Below are 7882 nucleotides of genomic sequence, written 5' to 3'. Positions count from 1 at the left end.
GGGGATGATTTCTGGGCTCTCTATTCTATTCCATTGATCTATATGTCTGTTCTTGTGCCAGTACGAGGCAGTTTTGAGAACAGTGGCTTTGTAATACAGCTTGATATCTGGCATTGAGATCCCACCTACTTTGTTCTTTCTCAGGATCTCTGCAGCTATTCGGCGTCGTTTTTCTTCCAGATAAATTTTTGAAGAGTTGGTTCTAGGTCTGTGAAATATGCCCTTGGTATTTTAATGAGAAGTGCGTTGAATTTATAGATTGCTTTGGCAGTATAGACAATTTAATGATGTTGATTCTACCAATCATTTCAGCAGCGCTTGGCGGTGTGGGACTGACGAGCAGAAGATTTCCTGCTGGATGGTGACGGCTCCCCCGGGAGCATCCAGGAGAGCGGCTGGTTCCAGGCCGATGGGCGAGTGCGCCCCCTCTCCCGAGCCCAAGCCCGCCTCAGGGACCAGAGACACTGGCAGGAATGACTGGGCTCGGGCTTGGGTTGGGGCTGCAGCACCGAGTTGACTCTATGCAGGGCACAGCCTTCAGCCACAACCAGCACTGAGATGAGCGCATCTGCGGCCCAGGGCACCGGGGGGCCTTGCAGGCTGGGCGCCATCCCATCTTCAGGGACCACGGGCTTCTCAATACCGCAGCGCTTGGCGGGCCGGGGTCCTCCCGAGGCCGGTTCACACTGGGGCGCAGCATGGAGGCTGTGGCTGAGGAGGCGGCTACCTAACATCCCAGTGGCGCTGTGGGCGGTGCTTCTGGAGAATGGCAGAGGGCGAGTGTCACTCACTGTCTTCAACTGGGGGGGGGGGGGCTTGGTGAAGCATCTGGTGCCCACACTGTCGGGTGCGGGGGGGCAAGTCCACTTGATCAGCAGCCTAGCCAGGTTCTAGCAGACTTCCAAGTAGCAACATTTTTTTCCACAAACGAGAATATTGTGTCACACTGATCCAAAGGCAGACATTCCAAAGCTTCTGCCAACAAGACAGCGGGTATCGCTGCGGTTCAAATCCCTTCAGTGACTCCCCCAATAGCAAGAGAAATAATAGCTAAAACATTTTCACACGACAAGTGATTGATCATTTCTTCTTGCAGGACACCTCTGAAAGCTTGGTCAAGGGTACATTTCTTTTCGTCTTCAGTTCCAGGTAACTGGCTGAAGGTATTCAACAATGGCTTGATATTTTTGTTGTTCAGGGCTTCTCTGGTAGACTTGGTAAACCGTCCGGCTTCGGCTACACTGAAGCATGGCCGTGTAGGAGCCATCTTCCCAGCGGCGCGTGTTGTGGGGGCTGAAGCCCAGCAGGTGCAGGGGTTCCCAAACGTGCGGATGGAGTCGGCGAAGAAGAAATGACACGGAGACAGTGCGGTCAGTTGATCAGCAGCCTAGCCAGGTTCTTGACAGGTGCTCCAGCGGCAGCACCTATGTCCCGGGACAAGGTCTCGGCAAGATCTCTGCCCCGAAAGCTCCCTTGGAGAACGAGGACGACCACCACGACCACAAGCCTAGGACTGGGAAAGCTCTGCCAAGAGGAACCCTGCTTTCTTTTATAGCGCCAGCGCGTAGTGGGAGGACCCAGAGAGAGAGACCCACCAATCAGCCGCTCCCAGGAATGAAGCATCACCATTTGGGCGACGCCAACTGTAGGGCGGGGCAGGTGTCGCATCTCAAGGAAAGGTTCTCCTGAACGTGGCTGCGATGCCTGGGGTGCTTGACCGCCGCCTCCGACCCGGGACCCGTGAAACGAGTGCTGGGGGGTCTTATTTTGCTTTAGAGCATTTATTTATTTATTTATTTATTTATTTATTTATTTATTTATTCATTTATTTTTCTTCTCATTTCTGTGCTCATTTCTCTTCATTCATTGCAATTGCTTCTATCTCTCGACAATGAACCCTGGCAAACATCGGTCCCATTCGCATTTGAAGGGAGGGGGCGCGGTGTCCAGGAGGGGGGAGGGGCGAGGCAGAAGGGGGGGACCGCAGACGCAAACACACCCACCGTAGCGGCCCTTGGAGGTCATGGGAGGCAGAGGCTGAGGTGGATGTGAATAAAATGTGTACAGCTTTGTATTTTTAGCTCTTTGGCCCAGGCCCCTGCCCCAGTCAACCCGACCTCTGCCAGCCGTGGCCCTGTCTTTCCTCAGTCCCACGTTCTTGCTGCTCTTGCTGCTCCCGGATCATCTCCTTGTCAATCTCCTGGACAACACGGGAGAGCTCTTTGAAGTGCGGAAGATCTCGCCATCTGGCAGGTGGATGCGGCGCATGAGGTGGATCTCTACCTTAGAGTTCATGCACGGTCCCGTGATGTGGGTGACTGTGGCATACTTCCCGCTCTTTGGGCTCCAGTCACTTGGCCTGCCGCCATTTTGTTTTTAAAATACGTTTCATTGATTTTTTAACAGAGTGGAAGGGAGAGGGATAGAGATTTAGAAACCTCAAAGATAGAGAAACCTCAATCAGCTGCCTCCCGCACACCTCCTACTGGGGATGTGCCCACAACCAAGGTATATGCCCTTGACCGGAATCGAACCTGGGACCCTTTAGTCCGAAGGCCGATGCTCTGTCCACTGAGCCAAACCAGTTAGGCTGGCAGCCGCCATTTTGAAACGGCAAAGGTCAATCCCTCTCTTTTATCCTCTCCCCGTGCCCCAAATCCGGCATTTTAACTTCCCCGTTTGGATAGCACAAAATGCAAGTCCAAAACATTGTACAAGTATACTTTTTACTACACAAAGGTGGATTAATACGTTTGTGTTGTTGTTGGTGTTTGTGTGTGTGTGTGTGTGTGTGTGTGTGTGTGAGTGTTTTGGCGCGTGTGTGTGTGCCTGAGCGCGCGTGCGCGTCTGTGTGTGTAAATCCGCAGTCACGCATGGACACTTCTTGATCTGACTGGTCCTTCGGCATCCATGAGCACCCTTCACCCTCTGCCTTGTCGCAGACAGCGTCCCCTGCTTGTCCTTTCCCCCTCTTGTCCAGCCAGAATTGGGGAAGTCCAGTCACCTGGCTCTGCCCTCCCTAGAGGAGGCTGCAGGACAGGCACTTGCATTGGCGCTTCTCGACCAGCAGAGGGCAGGGCTGGCTCTCCGGCCCTGCCTGGGCTGGGCCATCTGGTGGACTTCCAAACACCCGCCCCCCGCCCCCCTCCCAGCCTTACCCCACTCCCTCTCAGGATGGATGGTTAGGCCCGGCTCAGAGACCAAGTCCGCGCCAGGCCACATGGGCTTGCAGAAGCCTCCGCCCCTTGAAAGGCTGGATCAATGTCATTTCTAAGGAGGTTTTCCTGTGGGGTTTTTCTGTTTGTTTGGTTTTTTTATTGGTTTATCATTATTATTATTATTATTTCAGTTTTTTGGGGGGATTTCATTTTTTTAGGAGGGTTTTTTGTTTTGGTATGCTTTTTTTGTGGGTTTTTTTGTTTGTTTGTTTTTTTCTTCTGCTTTTATATATGGGATGATGTGGAAGGAGCCAGAATGTTCCATTGTTCACCCAATCTGTTGGCAAACATCTCTATTTTTCCCCTGTCACAGGTTTGTCTCGGCGAGCATCAGGACCTTCATTTCCCTTTGGTACATCATCATGATTGTCCTCATCTTCACCCTCACCCGTTTTTATGTCTTCAGAATGAGGTGGTGATTCCTTTGCTAGCTTTCGTACCATGTGTTCAATATATTCTGGCAAACTTTTGAACTGTTGTTTGTTTGGCTGGAAGAAGTGAGGGCTTCTCCGTGCTAACAGTCTCAGGGCTCTCCAACCATAATTTGGATGGTTCACCACCTTATATTCGTTTTCAATCATGCTTTCCGGGTCTGCCTGTTCAATGGCTTCTGCAAAGAATTCCTCCAAAGTTGGCATATAGCCTCTGGGGGCTGATTTACAAGCTTCCATATTATCCGGGCAGAGATCCCAAAGGCTTGCTATTGCCTCGTTTCTCTTCAGAATCTTTGTGCTGGGCCCTTTCCCCAGGAAGTCCAGGAAGTCCTCTGGTGCTGTTCTCTTTCGTACTGCTCTCGTCGGCTTAGTATCTGATGTTCTTTCCTTCACAAAACTTGGGCAGCCTTCATTTTTCCACTTGTTCCAGTTTTCTTCCGTGGATAATATATGCTCTACCATCTTTGAAAATCTCTCTCCATCGGGTGGGTTTTCAGAGAGCAGTTGATAAACTGATTTTGTGGTGCCTTCAATCCAGAGTGACTGCTCGTCAGTTAAAACATGGTTTGAACTTTTGGATTTCACCTGTCCCTTGAGATATTGGAATAAAATGAGATACTGCAGGAGAATCTGTCGGCGAAAGTTACTGTCGCTCAGCTGTAAACCCAGCAACTTTTCACTTGTTAAAAATTTTAAAGCATATACATGCTCTCCTCCTGTCCTTAATTCTCCCATCTTTTTTCTTGAGGCCTGAGTATCATCTAATTTGTAATTCTTGAAAACAGCCAGGACTTCTTCTGAGTACCTGCGGAAAGTTTTCCATGCCATCTTCTCATAGCATTGCACAGGGTTCCTGAAGTAATCCTGAAGGGACCAGAATTTGCGGTACAGGCTGTGATCCATTGGAATGGAGCAAGTTGTTGGAGCTTCATCATCACCCATGTCACCTTGGTCTAAGTCCATTCCTTCTCCTCCGTCTTCAGCGTGCTTCTGACCCAAGGTGCTTTCCTGCTCATTGGTATTGAAAACAGTGACATTTTCCAGATTAAACTGACCCTGCAAGTTAAGACCGGATCTCTCAGGTAAAGGGAGAAGCCTGGCCAAAAAGAGTTGAATCCGTGCACGGAAAAGTGTGTGCGGGGCTTTGGATAATCTTCTTAAGAGGTCATTGCACGTACGTAGTAAACAAGTTTTCCCAGCAGACTTCCAAGTAGCAACATTTTTTTCCACAAACGAGAATATTGTGTCACACTGATCCAAAGGCAGACATTCCAAAGCGTCTGCCAACAAGACAGTGGGTGTCGCCGCGGTGCAAATCCCTTCAGTGACTCCCCCAATAGCAAGAGAAATAATAGCTAAAACATTTTCACATGAGGAGTGATTGATCATTTCTTCTTGCAGGACACCTCTGAAAGCTTGGTCAAGGGTACATTTCTTTTCGTCTTCAGTTCCAGGTAACTGGCTGAAGGTATTCAACAATGGCTTGATATTTTTGTTGTTCAGGGCTTCTCTGGTAGACTTGGTAAACCGCGTCCGCGCTTCGGCTACACTGAAGCGTGGCCGTGTAGGAGACATCTTCCCAGCGGCGCGTGTTGTGGGGGACGAAGCCCAGCAGGTGCAGGGGTTCCCAAACGTGCGGATGGAGTCGGCGAAGAAGAAATGACACGGAGACAGTGCGGTCAGTTGATCAGCAGCCTAGCCAGGTTCTTGACAGGTGCTCCAGCGGCAGCACCTATGTCCCGGGACAAGGTCTCGGCGAGATCTCTGCCCCGAAAGCTCCCTTGGAGAACGAGGACGACCACCACGACCACAAGCCTAGGGCTGGGAAAGCTCTGCCAAGAGGAACCCTGCTTTCTTTTATAGCGCCAGCGCGTGGTGGGAGGACCCAGAGAGAGAGACCCACCAATCAGCCGCTCCCAGGAATGAAGCGTCACCATTTGGGCGCCGCCAACTGTAGGGCGGGGCAGGTGTCGCATCTCAAGGAAAGGTTCTCCTGAACGTGGCTGCGATGCCTGGGGCGCTTGACCGGCGCCTCTTGGGCAGGCTCCTCCAACCCGGGACCCGTGAAACGAGTGCTGGGGGGTCTTATTTTACTTTAGAGTATTTATTTATTTATTTATTTATTTATTTATTTATTCATTTATTTTTCTTCTCATTTCTGTGCTCATTTCTCTTCATTCATTGCAATTGCTTCTATCTCTCGACAATGAACCCTGGCAAACATCGGTCCCATTCGCATTCGAAGGGAGGGGGCGCGGTGTCCAGGAGGGGGGAGGGGCGAGGCAGAAGGGGGGGACCGCAGACGCAAACACACCCACCATAGCGGCCCTTGGAGGTCATGGGAGGCAGAGGCTGAGGTGGATGTGAATAAAATGTGTACGGCTTTGTATTTTTAGCTCTTTGGCCCAGGCCCCTGCCCCAGTCAACCCGACCTCTGCCAGCCGTGGCCCTGTCTTTCCTCAGTCCCACGTTCTTGCTGCTCTTGCTGCTCCCGGATCATCTCCTTGTCAATCTCCTGGACAACACAAAGGTGGATTAATACGTTTGTGTTGTTGTTGGTGTTTGTGTGTGTGTGTGTGTGTGTGTGTGTGAGTGTTTTGGCATGTGTGTGTGTGTGCCTGAGCGCGCGTGCGCGTCTGTGTGTAAATCCACAGTCACCCATGGACACTTCTTGATCTGACTGGTCCTTCGGCATCCATGAGCACCCTTTAGCCCCTGCCTTGTCGCAGACAGCGTCCCCTGCTTGTCCTTCCCCCTTCTTGTCCAGCCAGAATTGGGGAAGTCCAGTCACCTGGCTCTGCCCTCCCTAGAGGAGGCTGCAGGACGGGCACTTGCATTGGCGCTTCTCGACCAGCAGAGGGCAGGGCTGGCTCTCCGGCCCTGCCTGGGCTGTGCCATCTGGTGGACTTCCAAACACCCGCCCCCCGCCCCGCTCCCAGCCTTACCCCACTCCTTCTCAGGATGGATGCTTAGGCCTGGCTCAGAGACCAAGTCCGTGCCAGGTCACATGAGCTTGCAGAAGCCTCCGCCCCTTGAAAGTTCTAAGGAGGTTTTCCTGTGGGGTTTTTCTGTTTGTTTATTTGGTTTGGTTTTTTTTATTGGTTTATTATTATTATTATTATTTTGGTTTATATTTTATTATTTATTTTATTTTATTTTATTTTATTTTATTTTATTTTATTTTACAGCCGGTCTCTGGTGTCGGGGACCCCGCCATCCACAGAGAGAGCTCTGTTCGACCAGATGGCCCGAGGCGGACTTGGTCTCAGGCAAGGACCCCATCATGCACAGAGAGCCAGGGTCGACCAGATTGCCCAACCTGGACTTCAGTCGTTGATTGTGGATCAGAGTGATTTGGGTTGATTGAAATGTTGACAGGATACTTTTTAAAAAAATATATTTAATTGAGTTTTCACAGGGAGGAAGGGAGAGAGACAGAGAGTTAGAAACATTGATGAGAGAGAAAAATCGATCAGCCGCCTCCTGCACATCTCCCACTGGGGATGTGCCCGCAACCAAGGTACATGCCCCTGACCGGAATCGAACCCAGGACCCTTCAGTGCGCAGGCCGACGCTCTATCCACTGAGCCAAACCGGTTTTGGCGACAGGATACTTTTTTTAAAATTTATTTTTCTTTATTTGATCTGCTTGACCGGGACCGGGGGCGGGGCCGAAGAGCAAAGAAATGTTGACAGAATACTCACTTTTTTTTCTTTCTTTTTTTAAAAAAATATATTTTATTGATTTTTTACAGAGAGGAAGGGAGAGAGATAGAGAGTTAGAAACATCAATGAGAGAGAAACATGGATCATCTGCCTCCTGCAAGCTGCCTCCTGCACACCTCCCACTGGGGATGTGCCCGCAACCAAGGTACACTCCCTTGACCGGAATTGAACCTGGGACCTTTCAGTCCACAGGCTGACACTCTATCCACTGAGCCAAACAGGTTAGGCCTTTTTTTTTCTTTCTTTCTTTCACGTACAGCCCGCATACAATGATACATTCTTATCATGAATCCACATTTACTCTTATTTATTTATTTATTTATTTATTCATTCATTTATTCATTCATTCATTCATTTATTTATATGTACAGCCCGGCTTATCACAGCGTTATACATTTATGGGTCTCTCAAACAAAACCCCAGAAAACACGTTGCAATGCTTACCCTTCCTGTTTCTATTCCTATCAACGCTTCAACCCTTTAGGGATGTTTCCAGGCGGCATT

General features: G+C 50.0%; 1 pseudogene; it reads right to left on the bottom strand.

The window, feature by feature from the left end:
* Positions 1-308: 308 nt before the first annotated feature.
* LOC102429385 lies at positions 309-5227 on the bottom strand (annotated as a pseudogene).
* Positions 5228-7882: the final 2655 nt, after the last annotated feature.

Source organism: Myotis lucifugus, unplaced genomic scaffold, assembly GCF_000147115.1.
Source record: "Myotis lucifugus unplaced genomic scaffold, Myoluc2.0 scaffold_1321, whole genome shotgun sequence".
In the NCBI taxonomy this organism is placed as follows: Eukaryota; Metazoa; Chordata; class Mammalia; order Chiroptera; family Vespertilionidae; genus Myotis; species Myotis lucifugus.
This window is presented reverse-complemented; position numbering and strand designations above follow the sequence as displayed.